Source organism: Peromyscus leucopus, chromosome 16_21 (genome assembly GCF_004664715.2).
Source record: "Peromyscus leucopus breed LL Stock chromosome 16_21, UCI_PerLeu_2.1, whole genome shotgun sequence".
NCBI lineage: Eukaryota > Metazoa > Chordata > Mammalia > Rodentia > Cricetidae > Peromyscus > Peromyscus leucopus.
Genome location: NC_051084.1, coordinates 26365972 through 26393694, shown reverse-complemented (window position 1 = coordinate 26393694; position 27723 = coordinate 26365972). Strand labels below are relative to the sequence as shown.

At 46.4% G+C, this 27723-nt stretch overlaps 1 protein-coding gene across 6 annotated transcripts in view; it reads left to right on the top strand.

Moving 5' to 3' along the window:
- The window catches only part of Rhobtb1 (Rho related BTB domain containing 1), a 128879-nt gene that overhangs the window by 39004 nt on the left and 62152 nt on the right, over positions 1–27723 (top strand). For 2 of the 6 annotated variants that reach the window (XM_037200053.1, XM_037200054.1), the window contains exon 3: positions 13727–13777. The gene's annotated coding sequence lies outside the window, so the exon portion shown is untranslated. Of the gene's footprint in view, positions 1–6820; positions 6912–10990; positions 11141–11701; positions 11795–13726; positions 13778–17405; positions 17752–27723 lie in introns of those variants that run through there. The other 4 variants (XM_037200055.1, XM_028877234.2, XM_028877232.2 and 1 more) reach the window with 4 other exon arrangements.

The following is a 27723-nucleotide window of genomic DNA, read 5'->3' as shown; positions in this document are numbered from 1 at the left end:
CAAGCGCTTCTCCCCACTGTGGAGCCCACATTACTGTTATTTGGATGCCAACTCAGCCTCGTATTGTTCAGCAACCCCTTGCTCTGGGTCTACTCTTATATAGATTGTGCGTTCTGTTTGCTACCACTTTGTTTCGGATTTGTGAGTTTGTGCTTGTGATAACCTGGTCAGATTTTATCAAGAGTGAGTGGAGTCTTAATCTTGAGTTATTGACCCCAGGTATCATATTATATAATGCGTGTGTGTTCGTTGTATTTAAGATGTATACGTAATCCTCCTGAATTTGAGTACAATTTTCAAAACTAACCTTGCAGAAGGGGGCTGGGGAGATGTCTCTGTAGATAATGTTCTTGACATGCAAGCATGAAGATATCATGTAAAAGCATCACGTAAAAGCTGTGCGCTGCAGCAGGCCAGTGCTGGGGGAGGGTGAAGACAGGAGAGCCTTGGGAATTGCTGGCCAGCCAGTGTAACCTCGCCAATGAGTTCCAGGCTCCGTGGGAGACCTGTCTCAGAAAATAAGGTAGACCGAGAATAACAGAGGAAGATACCTAACGTCACCCTCCGGCCTCCACAGACAGGCAGCCACATGTAGAAGGATTTGTGCTATGTAAGGAGAGCTGGCAATTATCTGCGGTATGGAGTAACCTAGGACGGCTGCTCCTTGAATAATTGACCACAGTGACCCGTAAGTCTTTCCGATCCCAAGGAGCCATGCTTGCTACATGGGTCGCATGGTTGGTCCAGGCTGGGCAGTGTTATTTACGTTAGTTACTCTGATGTTCACAGTATGCTCAGCTGAACATTATAGATCAGTGGTCGACATGTTAACCATGGAGATCGCCCTGTGGATATGGGTGGGCAGCTCAACACCTAGGATAAATGCATAATTTGTACTTTCATATGTAAATGCCCCCCCAAAGAAGTCCTGCCGTGAGAAATATAACTTTAAGAAAAAGATCAAATAAGAAGTGTCTCCTGAGCTGGCTGGGTGCTCAGAAACTAAAGGGTTAGTGCCTGCTGGAGCTGACTGTCTCTCTCGCTCAGCAAGTCTATCAAACTTTGGGAATTGCTACTTGACTAGGCTATCTTACCTACTGTTCACCACTAAATTATCTGGATAATTCAAAAGGAGAATTTTATCTGCTTTCCTTCTATCCAGTTGTTCTTCTCTCTCTACCTCCCCCCTTTCCATTCAAAAATTGCCAGATTTACAAGTAAAAAAGACCACCACTGATATAAACAGCAAATAATCTTTACTACATGTGCTGAATACTACATAAAATATTTGAATATAATTGAGTGTCTTCTGTGTTATTTGGAGACCCTAAACTCAAACCACATGAGCCACTTAGAAGTCATGAACAAAACTTTCATCTTCGTTTAGTAATGAGTATCCAGAAGACATCTGTCCTCGTTGAACACATATTTTACGTTTTCCATGAGTATGAAGTGCTTTGGAAACCACTCTCTCTTCCATCTTTCGAGAATTCTTTTAGAAAGAAAGTGGCATGCTCTGGAATGCTGTTCGGTCATAAACTCTTCTCTGCAGTCTGAGCACTTTCGTTTGATGGGTGGGTCGACTGTGTCCTGGCAAGGGACACAGTGCAACCCAGCGATTTCTCCTATGGGGACCCCAAATGGTCCAGCTAAGTGTCATCAACCATGCACACGCCAGTGGTCAGGCCCTACCACACCCTGTCTTCAGATTCAAGAATTGAAATCAAAATCAAAAGTCAGTTGAACACTGATTTTGGTTTCCTGTGAGTATCTGGCTTATACAAATACCTTTAGCTACTCCAGGGCCAAGAAACCCAGAGGAAAAATACAAGATGCGGTGTCTTTAGCAAGGACACTGTATTGGCGCAGAATAGGAAGAAATGTCATTTTTAAGCCAATGGTCTGCACATGTTTGTATAGCTGGCTCTCCCATCAGGTAGATATGGATATTTAAACATCGAGAGATAGTCTTTATTTGAATAATTAAGAATAACTGGCATAATCTCTGGGAGCCCAGCTCCCTACCTCACCCATGTTGCCCACTGTAGATAAATTGTGCTTCATAGCCACTCCATCTGGTGAAGCAGGCTGTTTCGGCTGTGCGGCTTTCCCTTTGTATCAATCTGTTATCACCGGCATTAGGTGAAACACCGCCATCTCCTCTTGCCTCCTAGGAAGTGGAGCGATGACTTCATCTCTTCAGGAGATAGCAAGGAATGAACGCAATTGCAAAGTAGCTCCTGTGTCTTGGTGGCAGGGAGGTAATATCATTCAGGGACACCTGACCAGTAGGTGTTAGCCAGTTGTCAGAGACCATGAGGGACTTCGAGTTGTCACCTTGTAAATACCAGAGCCCTTGGACTCTCCCTGGCTTCAGATGCAAACTATGATGCCCTGTAGACTTCTGGCAAGTGGCTTTACCTTTCTGAATCTAGGCTTGCTCATCTATAAAATAGGAATTTTAATGCCACCTTCCCATAAAGTCACTATGAGGAGTTCATGACTGTCAAAGTCTTGGGCCCCACACCTAACACGTGGTAGGTGCTTACTAAATGTTAGCTGGTAGTACAGATATAAAATCAGGCTTGCTAATGACATGTCAATCTTTGTGAAATGTGTTTTTAGATCTCAGAGTGACCCTTCATGGGTAACGTATGTTGGCAGTGATTACAGCAGGACAAACGGATACCCCTCCTTTACAGCCTCAGCTTTGTTAAATATGTGGCCTGTATATATGATTAGAGAAAATTATGACTAAGGAATCCTGCAAAAAAATGTTTATCATGACATTTAAAATGCTTGGGATCGGAAACTTTTCAGATTTTGGATTTTGTTGGAGTGTGGAATTTATTATACTGACATAATGAGCTATCTTGGGTATTGAAACAAGTCAAAACAGGAAATGCATTTGTACTTCATAACCCTTATACATATAACTGTAAGTTATTATATATTTTCATTGATTTTGTGCACAAAACAGTCTTCTAATATGAAAATATCCACAGTGATATCATGTCAGCACTCAAAAGTTGTTGGAATTTGCAGTATTTTGTATTTTCAGATCAGGGATGCTCAACTTAGGTTTAAAACTATGGCATCTTGGGAGACAGCTCAGTTGGTAAAGTGTTTGCAAGCGTGAGGACCCAAAATCAACACGCAAAGGCAGAGTGTGGTGTCCAGTGTTCTCCATCCCAGCACTGGGGAGCAGAAATAGGCAGATCCCTAGGGCTCACCAAACAGTCTAGCCTCATTCTAGTGGATGAGCCCTAGGTCTTACTGAGAGACCTTGACTCTACAAAACAAAGTAGATGGCTTCTGAAGAACACTCCTGGTCATGATCTCTGGCCTCCACAGGCATGTAGACCCACCTCCACACACACGAGTGCATGTATGTGTACACAAGGGCACAGAGACGCTAAGATACAGAGAGAGAGAGAGACTAAAAGATGGATGGATAGATGGATAGATAGATAGATAGATAGATAGATAGATAGATAGATAGATAGACAGGTAGGAAGGAAGGGAGGGAGGGAGGGAGGAAGGAAGGAAGGAAGGAAGGAAGGAAGGAAGGAAGGAAGGAAGGAAGGAAGGAAGGAAGGAAGGAAGGAAACCATTGGCTTTTCTGCCCATGGTGCTGTTGGAATTACTCTGGGCAAAGATGAAAACTGAAAGGAAACTTCATGCCTCTCCTCCAAACCCTAGGTTCCTTAAGACCAATCCTGTAACAGAAGTGTCCTGGCCCCTGGCCTCCTTGGCTTATATGTACAAGAGAAAAACAAAGTTGATCCTGACGTGCTTAACCGATTATGTCACTCACAGAGATGCAGTTAACGGCTTGCCCACGAAGGGGAACTCACCAAGTGATAAACTGCCTGTGAAATATTCAACATAAATCTTCTCAGAGCTAAGGAGAACCCTGGTGTTGTCTGTCCAAACTGATCTTCACAAGTCCCCGGGAGGAAGTCGGGCATCTGCACACTTGTGTTAGGAGCACGTTTGAAAGGCATTGCACCAATTGAAGACAAGCCTCGTGGCTTAGTCTTTCTCTGGACGTGTTAGGTGCCCTTCAAGGGCACTGGTATTTCTTTGTGTACTCCTTTTTTTAAGGGAAATCTATTTAGAACTCAGTGTGCTTAAAAATATTTGTACTTAAAGGTATTTGCTTGCACATGGGCTAAGAGCAGGCATGGGATTTGGGGTTAGTCAGTGTGGTTCCCCTCTCACAGGAACAAGTCACTCAGCCTCTGGAAAACCTCACTTCTCAGTCTCTTGTGTTGGAGATAGTATATTTCAATGTTGTTCTGAAGAACAAATACATTAAACATACTGAGTGAGCAAGCGAGTGTAATATGAATACAGGCTGTGGGTGGAATTGTTTTCCTAAAGTTTTGTGCGCATGTATATATAGTGTACTTATTTTTCTGGTTTCTGCATGGAAGACAGTTCATTTCTATGGGTGGAGAAACACACAGCAGCTGGACATCGGTAACAGCAAGACTCCCGGAGCTGGAGTTACAGGCAGTTGTGAGCCAACTGATGTGTGTGCTGGGAACTGGACTCAAGGTTCTCTGCATGAGCAGTTGTGTGCTTTAAACCACTGAGCCCCACACACGGTACTTTTCAATGGCTTCCTGGGCCCATTTTCATATTTCTAGGTGTGATCTGTGCACACCTTTACTTTCTACATCAACATTCTCCCATTTACCATTAGCAACTGTTCAGTAAGGATTCACTCCTGCCTTCCTGTGGCTTTCGGACCACTACATGTGTACACACACTAAATAAAATCACATGACTACTTAATGGATGGCCAAAATGCAGCTGTTTTCTTTTTCTTTTTTTCTCTCTTATTTCTGTTCCCTTTAATGTATGTTTAGGGTTTTGGATTTTTTTGTTTTTTTGTATTTTGGTTGTTTTTGGTGGTGGTGGCGGCCGTGGTGGCAGTGGTGGTGGGGCTGGAGTTGATCCTTGTTTGGTGAAAATAACCAATTATTATGTAAAACAGTCAGGTAAGATAGCTTTAAACATGCCATGCACATGAATGTTATTTATTTTTAATCAATTAAAACTGAAGAATAGCTTGAACATATTTTGTAATATTGACAGTGAGTGTGCTTGTCAGTTTGTCCCTGAAATAAATGTCCTTTACAGACACAGAACATTTTTTTTTCCAAGACAGAACCATATTGTTAACTTTAAAAAGCTGACAATACACACTGAACTCAGATCTTTTCCGGTCTCTACTTCCACACTGGAGCAAAGGGCAGCTGGCTCCTGCCTCCTGGCCATGCCGAGCTAAGTCAGTGAGGGCTAGCTTGGCCAGAGAGACTTTTGACTAGAAGAAGGATGTAGTTAGGACTTCAGGCTTGCAAAATCACATGTTTAACAAACTCATCCGACACCAACAGGAAACCCAAAAAACAATGCATAGAGAAAGAATATTATGCCATCCTCCATGCATACCATAATATGTTGTGCGGACTCAATCTTGTCTAGTTTCACTCGCTGCTAGCTAGAAAAATAGAAATTGTGCTATGAATTTTGGCCTGAAAAAAAAATTAAAAAGTACAGAATCTTTAACACATTGACCTTTAAGAGGGTAACCACCCAAATCCCACAGTCAGCTTAGCCTATTATCATTTTCTACAATTATCCTTTAAATTATGAGTTTGTCCACCCAACCACCCTAGGATAGAACAAAATACACACAGCTTTACGAGAGTTGGTAATGCCATCTACCTGCAGTTTTTAGGAAAACAGGGTAAGTGATGTTGTCTCCCACACACCAGCAGAGCTCTGGTGTCCTCACAGCAGAAAGCAGGAAGAGTTGGGGACCTCTATGGTTGCAGGGATGACTTGAAAACACTTGCAGCAAATTAATTTTACAGCAGGGCATCCCCACACAGCTGGATCGCTCAGAACCAAGGGCTTTTATTCTTACTCAAGCGAATGTAGCTTCATACAAAACCTTTCTGTGGTGCTGGAGACAGAAGAGATGGTTTCATGTGGCAGATATATCAACCGCGCAAAAGTTGGGGACATGGCCCCAAGAGAGGAAGCTGGGAAATACCTGTCCTAGCTGCTCTGGCTAGTGCAACTTGTAGGCATGTTGTTCCAACATTTGGATACTGGATAAAAGGGTATCTGCAGAAACGGGGTCCAGAGAGGTCGTTTCCTCTTGGGGCCATCAACAGCATTATGGAAATGCGCAGACTCACATCTCTGCCCTCCGTGTCACTAACCAGAGACGGGCCTGAGGATGGGGCCGTTCAGATCAACCCTATGGCTTCTGAAAGCCTGGCATCCTGGGTGGTTTAGACAAAGCTGCTTGGAAAGGCTTCTTAAATCCAGCACCCTGCCTTACCCTGCTCTAGAGCTGGGAACAATTCTTTAGAGGCATCAGTCAGTGGAGGCAGCCTGCCCACGTGCCACCAGCCGCTTTGTCTCTTAAGGTGCCACAATGTTCTTGGCCAATGCAACAGCAGCTCTGTCAACCCAGCAATCTCCCCCAACAGCTGTTTTTCAAAAAAAAAAAAAAAAAAAAAAAAAAAAAAAAAAAAACTTTTGACCAAATGCAGCTATTCTTTAAAAGTCGGCCCATTGGCCAGTGTATTTTCTCCTAGCGTCTTCACTTCCCTGTACGCGCTTATCTGAAACGACTCCCTGGCACCTGCCACTCATTGTCCAGGCGGACTTCCATACCGCCAGCTGGGCATCAGGTCTGGCATCCCAGACCGATGGGTGGACAGTGGAAGCTTGCACGCCCCAGTGGTCCAAGCCGCCCACTGGAGGAGACATTTGCGCCTGCGCAAGAGGGAGGGGCGTTGGCTCCGCGGGCTGTCGGTTACAGACCGCTAAAATGAGGACTTAACACCACATGACTGAGAAAACCCTCTCCATGGGAATTTCATGTAAGTGATCCCACATACCCAGGGATATACTGAGAAAAAGATCTGGGCAATAGGAGCCCTGAGCACTTGTAATTGAGTTGATGATAGAGTTTTCCTTGGTGCGTGGGGGCGGTGGAGCTGTGCATATTTAGTTTGCAATTTGAAAATTATGACCCCAGAATGGTTTTTTTTTTATTTAATTTAATTCAACAATAAAGAGCAGGAGGATTGGCTCAGCAGCTGTGATCCTTGCACCTCTTGCAGAGGACTAGAGTTCAGACCCCAGAACCCACTGTTGGGTGGCTCTCAACCACCTTCAAACTCCGGCTCAAGGGATCTGACTCCCTCTTCTGGCTTTTGCAAGCACCTGCACCCATGTGCGCATACGCCTAGGCAGACACACATAAGTACACACACTTAAACATAAAAATAAGTATTAGGCCAGGCGGTGGTGGCGCACGCCTTTAATCCCAGCACTCGGGAGGCAGAGCCAGGCGGATCTCTGTGAGTTCAAGGCCAGCCTGGGCTACCAAGTGAGTTCCAGGAAAAGGCGCAAAGCTACACAGAGAAACCCTGTCTCGGGGAAAAAAAAAAAAAAAAAAAGTATTAAAAAACAAAAATTAAGGATATTCAACAAAAGAAAGACAACTCACCTATAAAATAACCTAAGACATGAACATCTCTCTCAGCAAGAAGGAGATAAGTGTGGTCAGTTAGCCCAGGCAGAGCTGTTTGACAGTGTTAGTGTTAGGAAAATGCAAATTGAAACCATGATGAGTTCTTCTCACCGCTATTGAGCAGTAATTTTGTAAACAAACAAACAAACAAAGTGATGATACCAAATACTACTGGTGGGAATGTAAGACATGCAGTCATTCTGGAAATAAAGTCTGACAGCTTATTTAACGTTTGATTCAAGATTTGACATTCTTAAGCATTCATCTCAAAGGGAAAAAAACAGCCACACAAAAACTTGTGTACAAATGTTTATGGAAGTGTTTTTTAATTGATGCAAAATATTGAAAGAACTTGAATGTCATTTCAGGGGTGAAGGAACACACCCTGTTATGTCCATATAATAGACCCTTAGTCAGCAATGAAAAGAACTGTGGATGCAGGCAACACCCTGGATGGACCTACAGGGCAGTATGTGCAGTGAAAATATTCAATCTGAAAATATTACACATTAATATTCCAAATAGTATGTCTCATAGTGGTAAAAATCTAGAAATGGGGGGGGGAGATTAATGGTTGCAGGGGAATCATGAATGCCAAAGGGTTAGTAACAAATGGTTTTATTGGTAATTAAATAACACTTATATATGTAAATTGTGGTGCTTAAGCTTTTAATTTATTATTATTGTGTGTGTGCCATGTGAGATGGCTGACCTAGGATGTTTTTGGGTGTTGGTGTTGTTTTGGCTGGGGGATGTTTTATTTTGTTTTTTTTGGGGGGGGTCATTTTGTTTTGTGTTTTGGGGTGTTTTGTTATTGTTTTTTGTTCTTTCTGGCTTGGGATTTTGGGGGTCAGGGGACAATGTCATTGGTAAGATACCTACCATAAAAATCCTAACATTACTTTTGGGCAATAAAACAAGTATTTGGAGAGAAAAAAAAATGTTGACTAATTGCCACTGAGGCACCAATTCTTGTTATGTGAGGTAAACAGTATTGATTGTGTTAGCGAACAGCAGTTTTGAACCAGAAAGACGGCTTTATCTGCGGGCTGGAGCACAGATGAGGTCTTGCATGATGCTGTATATCCACTTAGTTCCTCTTCTCTTGTAGTTCTCTCTTTCCTGTTGGTAGTTACAGCACATGCAGCGTGCCCAGCCAGTCCTCCACCTTCACGAATCAGAAGTCATGTGTGTGAAGTATGGAGTTGCGTGACCCTGGAGGTAGACGGCAGTGTCTTCTTAAGATCCCTGTTCTTGCTTGAAAAAAAAAATTTCCAACCGTTTTTCCTCTGCTGTAGCTGAAGTCACAGTTACTAACAATCTCTTTCCCTGGAACTTCTTCCAATCATTTCCCTTCAGGTTCAGGTATTCTGTGAGGCCCATTGCAAAAATGGCTAGTAGCTGTTCCGTGCCCACTTTACAAGGATGGCCCTTTGGGAGCGCGGAAGAGAGGCAGGCAGAAGAACCCCAAGAGTATGCACAGTAGTGTCTTCCTACTCTTGGCACCTGCCTGATGCTTCAGAAAAACATTGCCACTTATGCTTTTATTGTTTGTGTGCATGTGCAGATGTGTGCACATGCTCACATGGGGGGGAGGGGATGAGTGGTACACATCTGTGCTCTTGCTTGTGGAGTCCAGAGGTCAACCTTACGGTTGTGCCATAGGAGCTGCCCCTTCCCACCCCATCCTGCTTTTTGAGGCAAGGTCTCTCACTGGGACTAGGGGCTGCCGAACCAGCTAGGCTTTGAGCCAGTGAGTTCTAGGCGTCCTGCTGTCCCCCACTCACCAGTACAGGAAATCACAAGGACATGCCAATAGGCCAGGCTTTTTGCTTGAGTGTTGAAGATCCAACTCGGTCCCCGTGCTCATGTGGCAAGGACTTTGCTGAGCTATCTCACCACACCCATTTTTTAATGTGTGACTGGGGAAGTGAAAGACACCGAAGAGGACCGGATGTCACAAAGACAGTTAGTGATAAGACCAGCCCCGGATGACCCAGGCACAAATGTCAGCAACTAACATGAGGCTACTCCCCGATGCATGTGGGGGCCACAATACATATTGCTTCCTGTTTCTTAGTTACTGCCCCATTCCTCAGTGACCAGGGTGGCCTGAAAAAAAAGTGACCTGTCTTGAAGTAGAACTGCTGGCTAACGGTGACGGGGGTCAATGAACTTTCCCTAAGAAACACATCCATGAAGAGAATGTTTGTTGGTTGAGTCTTTCAACATGGCGCCCCTTTAAAACAGACTGAGGGAAGTCTGTTCCTTGCCAAGCCAATGACCACATCCCTTCATGGATCCACCGTTCGTGTCTCAGATACCAGACTTTGATTCCTCCTCTTTCTAGTATCAAAAAGTTAGGGCCTTGATGACCCCATTTCCAGCAACAGTGCAAAAATTAAAGATCGCCTAGACCGCACAGGTTGTCCACGCTACATTTTCTTGTAAAAACATTTAATTTACCCAGCATGCTGGTGGTACACGCCTGTAGTCAATGTGCCCAAGAGGTGGAGGCAGGGGGAGGCAGGAGTTCAAGGCCAGCCTTGGCAACATGGCAAGTTTGAGATCAGCTTTGGTTACAGGAGACTCTGAATCTAAGGGAGGGGCAGGGAATTACCAAAGGGACTGAAATGCATTCAGGAATTGTAGGGAGGAAGAGAAATCCATCTGTAAAAACCAAAGGTGGTTTCCTGAGATGGGGGAGGGAGGTATTCCTGCAAGAGAAGTTTGTTTGTTGTTTTCTTTAGGGGAGACTTGGAAGATAACACAAAGAAATCGCCCTTGCATATTAAAACAGACCTTTCCCCGCCCTCCCGAAATCTTGGCACAGTGCCTTACCTAAGAACTGATTGAGGCGGAGGATGTAGCGTGGCCATCTTTGTGTCCGCCCTGGTGCTCAGCCTTCACAAGGGTTTATAAACTGTAACACACCCCTAGCTGAAGGCATTCACACCCTAATCCCCCAGCTGTCTTTTTACAGGACTGGAGTGAGCGGATTACAGAGTTGAGCCTAACAGCCAGTTTAGAAGGTGGACTAAAAGTTCCCTGTAGGCAAGAGCCAAATTAGTTGTGTCCACTGCCACCTCCTTAGAGGTTGGCATGATGCTTGACATCCCTAGGCACCTAAGCGTTTCTTATGTGTATGCATGAAAAATAGCCATGATTCTGCCCTCAGAACTCAAAATCGGCTTGAAAGTCCAGAACGTCCCTGAGAAGGGCTGGCTGGCTTTGGTTTCCAAGAATCGACCCAAGAGAGACCGATATCAGCTTCAGATCTTCCCCCCAAGCTCTCCAAAAGGAGCTGTAAAGCGCCTGGTTTCTGAGGTCTAGGGTAGCAGGGCGTCCCCCACCCCCACCCCGCCTCCTGCAGGGACCCCTCAAGCCCAGAGGAGGGGAAGGTGACCAGGAGGGGGAGAGCCAGCCCGCACGTGCAGCGCCCAGGGGAGGAGGCTGGGCCAGTGCAGCGCTTAGTCAGCAGCTGGGCTTGGTTTTGAAACAAAAGCCAATGTCCTCCCTCGGAGTCTGCGGCCGGTCAGTTCCTAGGGGGAAGAAAGCTATGCTGCCCAGCCGGTTAGTGGCCCAACTTACTTTTCCTGAGCCCGGGACTGAGGGCCAGCGGATGTTCGGGAGTGGGTGGGATGCTGCGGGGAGGGGGCGCGGGGACAGCTCTCACACACCCTGCCCTGCTCTGGCGTCTGCTTGGCCCGAGACCGGGTCCCTGGGGGTGCCAGGCACACGCTCGTCCCGGCCAAGCGCCCTGGAGCCCAGGCCCCTCCGGTGTGCGTGCAGCCGAGGCACCTTCGCCACCTCGCGTCCCACAGCTCAGACACACCAGGCCCTGGTTTCATGAATGAAATCCAATCGTGTGGTTATAAATAGCCGCCAAGGCTGCTCACGTCACGGTGGAGAGAGGGAGCGATCGGAGGCCGCCACCGCCGTTGCTCGCTCCGTGCCGGGGCTCAGGGTTCCGCCCGGTGCCCCGCCTGGCCGGGGACTGGGGGCGGGAGGAGGGCAGGGCTGGAGGCAACAGCAACGCGGGGACGAGGCCCGTGGCCTGGGCCGGGACGCGGACTTGGACGCGGCCGGGCGCGGCTGTGCCATGCTGCCTTTGTGCCACGCCGGGCGGGTGGCGCACGGCGCGCAGGGTCCCCGCGTCCCCGCGAGCGCGCGCGGCGGGGGCCGCTGCTGAGCGGCGGAGGGAGCCGGGTCTCGCTCGGCTGCAGGGTAGGTGGTTGTGTCGTGCAGAGTCCCCAGTGCCAGAGCCCCAGCTCCCGATCGCCCCGCGGGTGGCAGGTGGGGACCCCGGCCCATGTGTCCCAGCGACATGTTGCGGGAGCAAGCTGATGGGAGGCAGGGGACAGTCCCCTCCCAGGCGCGTGAGCTGAAGAGATACCCGCCCCAGCCGCACCCCTAACTTGTAGCTGCTGAGAACACGTACAACAGGCACCTTAGGAGGCCGGCTGCACCAGGGCGGGTGCTGCCGCGCCCCCTGGGAAGGCGCCTTTTCCTCGAAGGACTGTGGCGGGGGAACCCGGGACCCGAGGAGCGAGGTGCTCTGATCCCTTGGGCTCTCGCACTGCCTGGAGCGGTGCTTTCGGGTTCACGGTGAAGCCCCTCGCTCTCCCCCCACCCCAAGCCCTGTGACCAGGGAGTCGGTTGTGAGTTGCTGTGACAACCGGTACACGCTGCCTGTGAGGGGCTTGCACACACCTGAACTTGTGCGGGGGGCTTCAGCTTACTGGGTTCACAGCCGGGTATAGGGGGAGATGTACAGAAGAGATCCACACCCACCCACCACACCCCACACACCCCCCCAAAAAAAAACAAGCGGAAGAAAGGCAAGACTGTGTAAAAATATATCATTCGATCCCGCTGTTGGCCGTGTGGTTTCCATCCCGTCTCAAACTACTCAACGGAGGAGCAAAGTCAATATTTAGACTTGGACAAGCCAGAAAGTTAGGAGGGAGCGCCAAGCACAGGGTTTTGACTTGGCTTTGCACGTCAGCACACAAGCTGTGCCTTTGGAGCTGACTGTGTTGGGTGGGGAGGCGGGGGGGGGGGGGGTGCATGAAGGTTGACGCATACACACCGGCACAGAAAGCTGGGGAACTCTAGAAAGTAGCAAGCAGGGGAGTCATCCTGACTTTGAACCTCCCTGGCCTGTGTTTTGGGGGAGCCGCTGAGCTCTTCTTTGGTGCTCAGCCTGGGGGTTCATTGGCTCTGGAGGTTCTCCACCAGGGTGCTGCTGCGCTGATTACTACAGGAGACAAAAGAAGAGACTCAAAACCATCCCAAGCTTCCAGAGGCTTTCCGCTTTGCCAAGGGCAGATAGTAAGCCATCAACAGGCTCCCAAGTTCGCTTATGAACGCTACTTTGAGACTTGGTGTTGTATTTCATCTTCTATGATAGTTTAGAGCCGGTGGTTCCCACCATTATAAACTCAAGCTTTTAGACTGTCCAGAACATCTGCAGGTTGCTCCACAGGTGGAGAGAGAGCAGTCAATTATTATATTACACAAGGTTCCTCCCCCCGAGATTCCTGGATTATATTTTAATGTTAATATGGGTACGGGTTTGACCCATCCCACCCCAGTGTGGAAGGCTTTGGACCACCATTGGGGGGTGGGGAGGGCTTTTTAAGTCTTTTAGGCTTACCTGCTCTTGTCTTCCAAGATTTCGAAGGTAGTGGGCATTTCAAGACATAGGGCTATGTGTAATCACAAAGAGGCACAGAAACTAGTTGGTATTATTGAATTAGTACTGCCACAAAAAACTAATAGAAGAACCCAGAATTGCTTGCTTTGGGGTTAAGGTGATGTTGTTTAAAAATAACATTTTGAAGGGAAATCTCTCGCCCCCTTCAGTGACTTCTGCATCCTAAAAAGCCTGAATCACTGAGCCTCCCATCCATTTGCAGCTAAGTGCTTTTTTTGTACCATCCCCAAACGCTCAGAAATATACTTTTGTGGATGCTATGAAATGTTAACATAGCTATTTCAGGATACACTTGACCCAAAGAAATGCCAGTTGTAGGCATGGCATCAGCCAAAATCAGGTTGATGTGGAGAGAGACACAAAGCATGCTGAAACGCATGAGCTCCCTCGGGCTGCTGGCAGGCAGTGAGATTTCAACAGTGTTTCTCTCTGTTCCCTAGGTAAGTCCAGCTGTGAGCGGGGACTTCTGTTCTTCACTTCCAGAGAGCCAGGTCAGTGTCTTTGTGCAAACCCACAAACACAGATGAATGGTGCAGCCTCTGGTGCTGAATGTGTATTTTAGAACGGGTTTCTTAGTCTTGTGTCTTGAAAGAATTGGGTTTTTACGTTGTTTATCAGAAACAACACAAGTTGGTGGTTGGTTGAAATTATTCTATTTTCTCTGTGAGGAAAACAATGTTCATGTGACCCTTATGCCCCTCACTCCCTTCTGCTTTTTTTTTTTTTTTACTTGAAAATCAAAATGGTGCTAGACAGTTGAGGATCCTGGGAATCTGTGTGTCAGTAATGGAGACTTGAGTCAACTTCATCTTAGCCTTCAGGACATAGAAGAAAACTCAACAGAATAACAGTGGATATTTGTTGAGTATGAGTTAAAATTTGGGTAGTATTTGGTTCTGTACATTTATGTTTTTATTCTACATATGTGTGTGTTCATATAAATGGACAAACATATATATTCATAGACACACATACATGTACATATATGCATATATAATCCTGTGGTATGCAACCACTTTTGATTAATTTTTTTAAGTATTATCTTACTCTAAAACTCCTACTTGAAAAATTCTTCTTCAACAGGGAGACTGAGGCCAAGAAAGGTTAAAGGATTTGTTGAACTCAATAGCTACAGATCACCCAGTGACACTCAACGGTACAGCTGTTTCTGTAGAGTAGATCCCACTCTCTTAAGTAAAAATAGGTACTTCCTGGCATGGATCTGTTAAAGATAAGAATTTTTATCATGGTGGGGAGAGGGGTTCTGACTCTTAAAACGTTTTCAAGCAGATTTAAGAGATAAGATGTTAGACATTTCCCATATGACAAAGTGCAGAATAAATCATGGCCGCACACGAAGGGCCAGAGGCTGATTGGGAGGCCCACAGAACTTTCATAAGACTTTCAGCATTTTCTGTTCTGTGAGATTATTTTTAATTCCATGTACCAAGCATAAGTTTTCACCTACACAGATGATAAATGAGCACTTGGGAATAGGCAAGACATAGAATTTCAAACCATCAGAGATTGGACTGTTGTTTCGGAGCCATGGAGTTACAGGACCATGGAGGCAGAGACACTATTTCTTACAAGGCATAGCAGCTTCAAAGCTGCCACTCTGCAGAACATCTTTGATAAAACACTACAGTGTGACATGGAGCCCTTCCAAACCTCTATGTGCCTGCAGTGTTCTGCTTCCAGCAGATAGGTTTGGATACATAATAGATAAATCCCAACCCAAGTTCTGAAAAGGGCCAGTATCTAAAGTTATGGACACTTTCAGTTTGCACCCGCATTGACAGCATCTCTTGCCTCTATTTCCCCCCTTGCTCTTTGTTAAAGAATAATTTGTAACAGTTGTTAATCCTTCTCAGGGAATTTAAACACAGAGTCATTAACAATGAAGCAGGGAACAGATTACTAAGGAGATCTCTAGATGCCATCTTTTTCATGTACTGACAACCCCAGCTCACCTAATCGAATTATAAAAGCACAATGAGTTAAGGGGTATCTTTGATCAATTAAAAGGCAGTTACGTGCTATTCTATAAGAGCTTGGTCTATAAAAGCCGTTATATCCTAGACCATTACAAGACAGATCGTATTCCATGGTTTGTATTGGGGAGCTCCCATTACAGGCCAGGACCTCACCATTAACTGATATATGGCTAGCTGTGATAAATGATATGCCATAAAAAATAATCAATATGACAATCATGAATCTATAATTTATTTAAAGTAGTCCAATTACATAATGTTGGAGCCAAAAAGAACCTTAGAATTAGCATGCTATCTCTAATGATAATTACTCAGTTAGCAGTCAGCAGTTTGCTTCTTTGGACACCAGCAGGCTTTGGTTACTGTGTGTGGCTTGTCTCTAGAAACATTTGTAACCTTGCTGGCTTCCTTTGGTTAAACTGACTTGTAGAAAACACACAGACCTAAGCCTGGGAGATGGTGTGATCTGGAAAGTGCTTGCTCTACAAACACGAGGCCCTGAACTGGATTCCCAGGACCTACCTTAAAAAAAAAAAAAAAAAAAAGCTGAGCATGCTTGTAATTCCATCGCTGGGGAGGCAGGGACCGATGGTTCCCTGAGGCTCCATGGTCAGTCAGCCTAGATCACACACACACACACACACACCCCTCACACCCCTCACACCCCTCACATACCTCACACACCTCACACACAAATCCTCACCTCTCTGTTGGTATTATGACAATAGAAGGCCTCCCTTTAGCTTCCCAAGGTTTGAATCTGGTCTTTGTTCCCACCTTCTTTGACCCACCAAGGCTCTTCATCAACCTCACAACCCTAAAACAAAACTTGGAGAAGGAATTTGAAATAAGTCACAAAGGAACAAAGCCAGAGAGCCAGGAGTGGGATGAAGTGTGGGAGTGGAAGGAGATGAGGGGGAGAGAGAAAGCTTGGAGGGTGCCAGGAGACCGCACCCAAATGGACAGAATGGCCACAGATGGGTGATCTGGGAATTGTTCTAGTCTGCAAATCACATAAAGCCAGTGACTAACATAAAACCAGATGCGTCTCCCAGCCCCTCTATTCCCTGGGCACCTTGAGGCAGAACTTGGGAAATGGGCCAGTCAAGACATGGGAAATGAAGGGCGAGCATGACCTTGGTCTCCCCAGACATCCATGGCATTGCCTGTCTTCAGGTATTCCTTCTAGCTGTGACTCAGACACAGAGGTACAAGAGGGTGAACCGCCCAGGAGTCCAGACAGAGCAATTGCACTTCTCTGCCCTGCTCTTGAGTTCATTCCGAGGGCAGTGGCGAGATCCCAGTGCTGAAGCGTTTGGACCTCAGGCTCTATCCGTCGGTGGAGCAGTTTCCTTTGAATTCTTAGCCATCCATCCATAAGGCAAAGCGAGTGGCCCCCCAAGCTCTAACAACAATGAGGACTTCTTACATTCTTCCAAGACGCCAAGCATTTGACTGCTCTATGACTGATACTCATTTTTCATTATCAATTACAATTTTACAGAAGCAAAATGGGAGGAGAGAAGGACGGGGACTAAGAGACCTTCAGTCAAGGAGCTAATAGGAAACAGAGCTCAAATTGATTGGACTTTAGTCTGCTCAGGGATTTGAATGCACTCTTGATGAACTCCTGGAAAGGGGCACTTTAAACTGTTGCATTCCAGGTTACTCTTGCAAGGGGAGAAACTATCTCTGTGGGGTACAGCTAGCAAATACATAACTTGAGGTACCTGGCCATCCTGCCTGGACAAACCTGCTGACTGCAGGTCATTGCTAATGTATGTTGATGGAAGTCACAGACAAACACTCAAGTCAATGAGGGTTGAGTCATGGAGTCAGGAAAGTCCTTATAAGGTCACTTGTGTCAGCCTCGCTCTGGGGACAGAGCCCTGGCTGGCACCAGGAAAGTGATGTAACCTGACCACTCTCATAGTTAATAAGTGACTTCTCCTGAACTCAGCCCAGGTCTCTCAATCCAACCCCGGGTTCCATCCCGTTACATAACACCACCTAGAAAGTGCCAAGGCTTCTGCACACTCCAGCTTTGCCACAGTTCCAAATAGTGAGTCCAAACTACACACACACACACACACACACACACACACACACACACACACACACACACACACACACAGCCTAAGTCATGTTCCGCAAAGAGTGATAAGAGGGTGCCAGTGGGATGCTGATACCGCGGGCACTAGGAGCAAGCAGCCCTTCTTATCAGCAGAGATGTCCACACAGAACGTTCCTTTTGCTCTTCATCAGAACATAACTCTCTAAGCTCTGATCCCGCCCAGGCCATCTCAGCGGAACGACCCATCCGGAGCTTTGTAATTTTGTCTCCACTCTGGCTGCTACTAGCTGGGTGCTTTGGGTGAAATATGCTTTGGACTTCACTCTCCTTGCCCGAAAACGGCAACGGTATATAGCCTCGTCCTGCGGATTATGAGGATGTCCTGAAATCACAGGTACAGACCGCATTAGTGGGTGCTCACCAAGGTTAGCTGTCTTCTTGGCCTTCCTGGAATATCTCAACAGGAAGCACTGTAACGTATTTGGAAAGTTGTATTTTGTCGCTTAGTTTACTGGTGCCAATGTATCCTGATGCTACAAGAATAGTTACCGTAACGTCTCCTCTAGTTATCGTTTGTGTGAAGTCAGAGTGAGTGTTCTCTCTCCTTCCCTCCCTCTCCTCCCTCTGCCCTTCTTCCTCCCTCTCTCTTTCTCCCTCTCTCTCTCTCCCTCTCTCTCTCCCTCCCTCTCTCTCTCCCTCTCCTTCTCTCTCCCCCACCTCCCACCTCTGCCTCCTTCTCCCTTTCCTTCCTACCTCTCTGTCTCCTCCCAAGGGACATCCACAGTTGCCTTTCTTTCTCCTGTGAGTCTTGAATCACGAGAGTTTCTATGAACTCTTTCATTGGTTTAGACTCTGCCCTAAACTAGATCTGGGTCTCTCATTCCCTCCCAGACTGTTAGAGCTGCTTGGTTCTAACATATTTTTTCACATGGGCTTTGCATCTCCCAGCAACTGCAATATTTCCCACCCAGTAACCAAGAGAGATATCCAGAGATGGTCATGGCTCACAGAAAACTTTTGCTTTCAATTTTGAGGCATGTCAGAGTTCCCTGCTTCCTTTTCAGTTAGCGGCATGTCGAGTATTATGGTCTGCTGTTTTGTTTTGTTTTTTTTTTTTCCCCTCTGTGCCGTGTGTTGCTGTTAGGTGCATAGATAGGAGAGCATAACACTGTAATTTCGCCCTTCCCCCTCTGCCTGGCCTAATGATTAGCCTGGCCTAAATGACACCTCTGGGAAGCAGTTCAGCACACGCCTCTCCCCAGCTGCCACCTTGTCATGTGGCTCTTGCTGCTCTGCTCTGGACTTTTGGAACCGAGTCTTGGCAACACATCTTGTCTATCACACAGCAGAGGGAAGCTGCCGGGACTGCTTTTTACCTTCACTCATACCTGGTTTTTTTCCTTCTGCATTAATAATTCAATGGCCTCAAATGGACTTCTTTTTCTTGATGGCACAGTTGCCGCTCGGTAGTTGACACGTGTGTTAGTGCAAGATGGGTGCGGCCATTGTGTGTTTCCCTGGTGCTACGAAGGCGCTAAGCTGAGACCCTGTGCCTTCCAATCACCAGTTGACGTATCGTCCCTAACTCTCATGACTAATCTCAGACGAGTCGAGCTTTGGTTTCAGTTCTTAGCAAGGAGTTAATTTTGCTGAAACCTGGGATCCAATTTTATCAATGTGCATGAATGGGAATGGGAATTTGGGGGGAAAGATAGTCTGATTCAGGAGCTCTGAGGTAGGACCTGGCATCAGAGTCTTCCAACAAGCCAGTGAGGTTTGCAGGTACTTACCTCAGGGTATCTCACGAGCTTGTACTGGACAGGCTGTGGCTGGACCCCTCACCTAAGTTTGTCTGCTTGAGTCTTAAACACGGAGGAAGTGGAAACAGTGGTGTGTGGGGAGATAATTGTGTCAGCTACTCTCATGGCTGTGAGAAAACTCTTGACGGGGGCAACTTAAGGGAGGAAGGGTTTATATAGGCTTACAGTTTGCAGGGAGGGCATTCCAGCCAGAGTGTGAGGCAGCTGATCACATCACATATGCGGTCAGGAAGGAGAGCGAGATGGAGGCTGGTGCTCAGCGTGCTCTCTCCTTTTTATTCCGAGACCCCAGAGCATGGGCTGGTGTCAGCCACATCCACCATGAGTTCTCCCACTTCAGTTAAACCTCTTCATAAACGTTCTCACTGACATACCCAGATGCCTGTTCCTATGGTGATCCTAAATCCACTCAAGTTAACAAGAAAGATTGACCACCACAAGAACTACTGCATATGTGTGCATCAATCTAAATATAAGAGCTTCCAGGGGTTGGAAATATAGCCTAGTGGTAGAGTGTGTGCTTAACATGTCCAAGGCTCTGGGCCCAGTTCCCAGCATATGCATACATACATACCCACGCAACTGCTAATGACACCAAGACTGTAGAACAAACAATTAACAGGCAATAATAACATTCACCATACCTCTTACTATAACTCTTACATTAATGGTTGTTTCTCACTGAATGGTCCTATCACACACACACACACACACACACACACACACACACACACACACACGAACTCTTCTGTCCACAGCCAACATACAGTTAATCTGGAAGTGGAGTTCCGTTCCCACACACGTGTTTTGTTGTCTTTCACAATGATGAGTCAGGCAGAAGTGAAACCACAGAAGCAAAGGTCCAAGCCGCACCAAGCATTCGATGGTGTGAGGGAGTCTATGCCCCAACGGGTGGACGTGTCTACACTCTGCAAAGACATTTCCTCAGATGAACTAGTCACAATCTAACAGTGACGCACACAGCACACTTTTTATGTTTCTCTACAGAGCAGTAAAGTGAGCCCTGACTTGTGGTGGTGGCCAGTTCCTGTGGTGGTAACGCTTCTGAGGTGACAGAGCTCAGAGATGCCACAGAAACATACTCTCCTGCAGCATTTCCACCCCACACCTAAGAATGCAGCGACTGCCTCTACGGCATAAATTCTGCGTATATATTTTTAGTTACTCTATTCTTACTGTGTGGGTGTTTTGCCTGCGTGTATGGCTGTGCCCCACGTGGGTGCCCAGTGCCCACAGAGGCCAGAAGAAGGCATCAGATTCTTTGGAACTGGAGTTACAAGGGGTTGTGAGCTACCATGTGGGTGCTAGGGATCAAATCTGGGTCCTTGCCCCAGGGCAGCCAGTGCTCTTCATGGCTGAGCCACCCCTCCAGCCCAGCATAGATTCTAATAAAATATAAAACAATCAGAAAGTGATGGCTTTTGAGGACTTGGTATAGTTTTATTTAACTGTGAGTTTCTACAACTTTTTTTTTTTTTAATGCTGACATTTTTAATGGACTTGTCAAATTCTGCACTTTGCTCTTGTCAACTAGTGGGGCCTGGCCCCAGAACACTGAGAGTTCTGTGGTTCTCAACTTGGGCCTTCCCTCGATTGGGATGCCCTGAGGGACTTCCGCTCTCCGGTTTTAATCTTAGTTACAGATGTGTTCCATGTGGGTGCTAGGGATCTGAACTCAGGTCCTCACTGTACTAGCTAAGGTCTCTTGCTAGCCTACCCTGCACACTTTATAATGCCTAGCTTCTCCCCCCACCCCCCACCCCCCGGTGTTGTGTATGTGAGATCCATCCTTAATGAACACAGCAAGACTTCCTCCACGTTTGATGGTGTAGAGTGTTCTATTGGATGACGGGATCTCAATTTATTATGGGCTTATCCATTCTACATGTAATGGATCGTTTCCAGCAGCGGGTCCCTATGAACTGAAGTGCCAAGAACATTCTGGTATAGATAGTAGCATTATTCTAATCAAAACAAATCCCCCACTGACTCTACTAGGCATCAGATTTCTTTCCTGACTTCTGTCCAGCCACCCTTCTCTCCTTCTCGTACAGCATGGCCAAAGCCATTGGTCCCTTCGTGGGAAAGTGCCTTTACTTCGCTAAGTCCTGAGGCCATGGCTTCTGTTGATCATAGACTGTCCTCCTGACTCTTGGCCATGCAGGGTTCCCAGCTGCCCCTCTCATCAGGGTGTCTGCACGTATTCTAGAGAGCCATGACATCTGGCTTCACATTGCTAAGCAGGGAGATAGTAACAGATACTGTGGCTATGGAACCAAAGGCCAAGCTTGGCAGCCGCTCAGTAAGGCTCCTAGAGAGAGGCTTCAGCTCAGGGAAATGGTTTCCCAGTGTGTATCAAACAAAAATCAACAGTGGACTCCCTTGACTGGAAGTCCACCAAGTGCTCGGCCCTAACATGACTTGGTCTGGAGATAGCGTTGCCCTTCGGCTGTTCAGCAGGTGACCCCTGTCTTTAAGGTATCATTTTGGAGAAATTGATGGAGAGAGGAGAGGAGGGGTAGGGAATAAGATGGAGGAAAAAAGAGCGAGATGGTTTTTTTTTCATCTGCTTAGAAGTGAGCACATCCTAACCCTCACTGGCATAATGCAGTCTCCTCGGTGTTTAACTGGTTGTTCAGCCATACGGCATCCTCCGCAAATGCCTATGTTGCAGAGAATTGCCCTGCGACAGCTCTGGAGGAGGTTTTCAGTGAACCAACTACAAAGTGCTGTCCGTTCCTGGTCATCTTAGCACCAGTGTCGTTATTCTCTCCAAAGTGGAATCCTGTTTTCTCCGAGAAGCGTTTTACAGCCTGGCCATCGCTTTAAAGAACTGAGCAGCAGCACTGCCATTATTAACTCTTGACCAGGTTTTCCCAGCCCACTCTTTGCCACAGCTCAGCCACATGGTAACTCTGGAAGGTATCTGTTTTTTTTTTTTAAAAAAAAAAAAAAGGCAGGGGCTGGAGAAATGGCTCAATGATTAAGAGCACTGTTTGCTGCTCCTCCAGAGGTGCTGAGTTCGATTTCCAGCACCCACATGGTGACTAATAACCACCTATAATGGGATCTGGTGCCCTCTTCTGTCATCTAGACATACATGCAAATAGAGCACTCATATACATAAATAAATGAAATAAATATATATTTTTTTAAAAAAAAGGCTCCAAGTATAACGTACATGTAGAGTCCATGGAAAAGCATCTGAAGATCACAAGCGTGCATCAGGATACACCTTCTTAAACAGTATAGCCACAGAACGTACAGCTAGACCAATCAAGGGCCAGAATGCCAGGCAGGCCTGGAAGTGGAGGCAAGAGATTCAAAAGATTAAAGGTCATCCTCAGGTACATGCCAGTCACAGACTAGCCTAGGTTATGTGACACCTTTTCTTTTTTTGTTTTTGTTTTTGTTTTTCAAGACAGGGTTTCTCTGTGTAGCTTTGCGCCTTTCCTGGAACTCACTCTGTAGACCAGGCTGGCCTCGAACTTACAGAGATCCGCCTGCCTCTGCCTCCCGAGTGCTGGGATTAAAGGCGTGCACCACCACTGCCCGGGGACACCTTTTCTAAAACAAAAACGAAAACAAGTTGAGGGAGGTAGGAGTTTGACTCAGTTGCTAAAATACTTGCCATGTAAACATAAAGACCTGAGTTGAGATCTCCAGGATCCCCACGAAAAGCTGGGTGCCATGGTGTACCCCCATATTAAGATGGGGCTCCTGCAATCCCCATATTGGGATGGGTAGGGATGGACCAGCAAATTCCTGGAACTCACTGACTTAGTCTTCTAACTCCAAGTTCAGTGAGAGACCCTGCCTCAAAATAGAAGAGGGGAAGTGGCTGAGGAAGACACTGACCTCTGACCTCTGCATGCACACATATGCACATGCCCATACATATACCGCTGGCATAAAAATGTTAAAAATAAAATTTTAAGAACCACCAAGAATACCATCAACGCTTGCCTGCACCTCCCACCCCACCATGATTGACGTGTTAAAATCCCACACCCAGTGTGAGCCCTTCACCAACAGACCCTGACCCTGCATTGGACTGCCACCTCTCCTGAGCTAACTAATGCCGCTTTCAGGCACATCTCTGTCACCCATGGATCTGGAAACTCATGGAAAGTCACCCTTTCCCGTACAATAATAGTGTGAAACCTGTGCATGAGTGTGCATCAGTATTTATATGCCCGTGACTTTGGAAACACAGACGTGCGCACTGCATGCCAGGTGGCAAGTCCAGAGTTGCTTCCCTCTTAACGAATGTGAGTTTCAGGCATACTGCATTGCTGACCCGTGATTGAAGTAGTGTAACGGTGGTTGATTCCTGCAGAATCCATTTGCTTTCTAACTCCTTCAATTTGTTCATTTCTGTTAGCATAAATATTTTCTTTGGATGCTCAAACTTTCAAAGCCAAGAATTCTTCCTCTTCTGCTAGAAATAGAATTGTATGTGTTTGTTCTGAGTGGCCTCAGCTGTCTTTTTATTTAGTTCAGTTTCCGTGTTTGGTATTCAGCAAAATATCATTTTGATTTCTGGTTGGTTTTGGGGTTTTCTCTTTTGCTTTTTTTTTTTCATTTGAAAGCCTGTGTCAAGTCAAAAAAAACATGCTGGCCGCACTTTGCAAACATGTCTTTTTAAGCAGTTTAAGCATCTTCAAAAATCATTTTTAGGGGTCTGGAGAGATGGCTCAGAGGTTAGGAGTGCTTGCTACCCTTGCTCTTGCAGGGGACCTGGGTTCAATTCCCAGCACCCATATGGCAGCTTACAACTGTCTGTAACTCCTGCTCCAGGAGCCCTGACACCCTCTTCCAGCCTCTGAAAGACCAGGCACACACAGGCAAGACACCCATACACAGAAAAATTAAAATTAAACATTAAAACAATAACAATATTTTTAGGGGCTGGAGCAACAGCTTGGTGGGAGAAAGCATTTGCTATCCACACATGAGGACCTGAGTTCGTATCCCAGGTCCCCCACGTGAAGCTGGGCATGGCCCTTTGTGCCTGTAACTCCAGTGCTATGGCCATGAAAACAGGAGACTCACTGGGCTTGCCGGCCATCAGCCTATCCTCAGGTTCAGTGAGACCCTGTCTAAAGGAAATAAGAGAATAATAGAGCAGAACACACACACACATACACACACACACACACACACACACACACACACACACACCACTCATAATAGTAATAGTTTTATCACTGGCACACTAAGTATAATTAGCAATATGTGGTTACATTATACAGTCCTTAGATTTTTAAAACCTGAAATACTTTCCTTTATACAAGTAATGCATACCGAACACAGTGGCGCACACCTTTAATGCCAGCACTGGTGGCAGCAGATGGAGGTGGGTCTCTGGGAGTTCAAGGCCATCTTAGTCTACACAGTGAGCTCCAGGAGAGCTGGGGCTACCTAATAAGACCCTGTTTCGAAAACACTCAAAATAAATAAAAGCAGTACTTTGTAAAGAGTGCTACTGTCCTGCCATGGAAGAATGAAGTACTGACATACTGATGCCAGCTACCACATGGATTAACTTGAAAACATTTGCTGAGGGGAGGGAGACAAATAGAGAAGACCCGAGACTGCATGACTCCATTCATGAGAAATGTCACGAGCAGGCAAATTCACCAACAGAAGGATTAGTGGTGGTCAGAGCCGGGCAAGTGACAGCTGGGATGAACTGACATGATGCTAGGGCTTCTTTAGGGGATGATGGGCTGTCGCTGCATATGACGGTCATTGTCTAACTGGGAATATTAAATAAACAAACAAACAAATAAATAAATAAACCATTAATTTTTTGGGAGTTTTTTTTTTGTTTTTTGTTTTTTGTTTTTTTTCGAGACAGGGTTTCTCTGTGTGTAGTTTTGATGCCTGTCCTGGAACTCATTCTGTAAACCAGGCTGGTCTCGAACTCACAGAGATCTGCCTGGCTCTGCCTCCCGGTGGTTGGTTTGAAGGTGTTGCTGGGATTAAAGGCATGCACCACCCACCGCCACCGCCGCCGCCGCCACCTAGCAAATTATACATTTTTAAAGGAGTAAGATTTACAGTATGTGAATTTGGTCCCAGTGTTTTTTTAAAGGTCACCTAAATACACTGTTGAAGATGTAGAAACAAACAAACAAAAGGTAGAAAAATGTCGGGAACGGGGGACTAGGAGATGGCTTGCTGAGTAAGGTGCTTGCACACGAATGTGAGGACAGGAGCTGAAATCTCCAGAACCCATATTAAAAGCCAGGCAGGCCTGGTGACCCACCTGTGACCCCGGCCCTTGGCAGACAGAGACAGGGATGGATCCCTTGGGACAAGCTGGCCTAGACAAATTGGTGAACTCCAGGTTCATCAAGAGACCTTGCCCGGATAAATAAAATAGAGAGCGATCACAAAAGACAGCAGATGTCAACCTCTGACTGCCCCCACCACCACCACCACCACACACACGCACACACACACACACACACACACACACACACACACACGCACACGCACACGCACGCACGCACGCACACCATGTGCATCCACACACACGTGTACCCACACACGTGCACATGGAAAGAAACGATAGGAATGAACCCTTGCTGTTCCATATCCAACAGCAGCTACTGCTCTCTGCTCATTCTTTCCCTTCCAGTATATTCTCTGCATTATTGTGTCAATTGAAGAGATTGATGCTGTTTCCCAAGATGACAGGGACATCATGTCTACATGACTACACTTTAAGTAGTCATGCGTGAGTATGGCCACTCACTAACAAGGCCGGAGCCCAAGGAAGGTCCATTAAGGTGGCAATAGGTCTTACATAATGGATGGGAAGGGCAGGAAGCAGGCAGGCTGCGATGGCTACTCCTGCAGGAGGAAAGGAAGTATGTCCCGGAGAAAGACAGAGGGCCTGGTGGGCAGAGAGACACTCTGGTGGGTGCCAGGCAAGAGGGAGCCCGAGGGACAAGCACTCTGAGGAGATTGTTTTCCGAGTTGTGCTGTGAGGCTCTCACATTCTGCAGAGCACTCTTCTCTAGAATCCCTTGCCCGTGGTGGTGGGCATGCCCCATCCCTGAGACAGGGCTCCATACAAGGGAAGGATGAGGTCCCTGCTTTTAGACTATGCCACCTTGGGCATTGGAGAGAGCTCTCAGCTCTGCTTCCAGTCATGACCCTACTATGTTCCCCTGCCCTACTATTTTTGCTTTAGTTCCTTTGAATATTTGCTTTTCCTTTATACTTGCAGAAACACAACTTTTATCAACAGCCTGAGATCAGGCTTCCCGAGTATGAGGCATACAGAAGCGATTCAAATACTTCACAAGCATGATCTAATCTAATCTTCAAACAACCCTGTAGGGGGAAGTCTCTCGGTGCCGCCCGGGGCCTACGGTCTGGACAAATCTCTCCCACCCACAGTCCTGCAGCTGCTTTTTTAAAACAATCACTCAGAGGCTTATTTTAATTACAAACTGTGTGGCCTATGGCTCAGACTTCTTGCTAGCTAGCTCTTACAGCTTAACTCAACCCATGTCCACTATGTTTTGCCACCTGGCTTCGTGGCATTACCTGTTCTCCTGGCAGCAGCTCCTCTGACTCTGTCTTTCTTCTCTCTCTCTCTCTCTCTCTCTCTCTCTCTCTCTCTCTCTCTCTCTCTCTCTCAGATTTCCCACCTGGCTCCATCCCTGCCCTGCCATAGGCCACTGCAGCTTTATTTGTTAACTAATGGGAGTAACACACATTCACAACATTCAGAAAGACATCCCACAGCACTTTCCCTTTTCTGTCTAATCAAAATGGAAGGTTTTAACTTTAACATAGTAAAATTACATACAACAAAACAGTTATCAAGCAAGAATTACAGTTACAATATCTAGTCTATTTGTATTTGGCAAAGTTAAATACCCTATCATCTGTCCTATCTTTGTGAGTCTAAAGTTTCATATATAATTTATCTTTTATTGTAACCAAGGAAAACTATAACTACCTAGTCTTCAGTTCCATCAAAGACCCCAGAAGGATATAATATTATCTGAGTAAACAGAAAGTGCATTGTAAGCCACTTCTAAAATTCTAGAAATGACAGACATGTGGTTGCCTGGACAGTCACCCAAAGTTCCTATGCAACATTGGGGCATCCATCTTCAGTCTACAGGCCTAGAGTCTTTGGCATATTTTTCAGTGAAGCAGGAAATTTGAGGGATTGTCTAGCCTGTTGGCAAAGTTCATCAGTCAATTCTCTCTGTATCCTGCAGAATGTGTGGCAGTTTCTTCTGTGAAGCAGAAAACTGAAGGACCATCTTGCCTTATTTTGGCAAAGTTTGGTGGTCACTTTCCTATGGGTCCTGTATGTCCAGTTTACACTGCATACAAGCAACCCAGGCAAGAGCAGTTTCTTACCCGAATGGCTAACTTTTGTCACAAAGAAAGCCAACTCCATATGGAGTTTCTTCAATGCCCATCATCTTCTCTAAAATAGATTGGTGCTGCCAGGAGCAGACATGTCTCACTGTCCAGAAAAGCCTGTT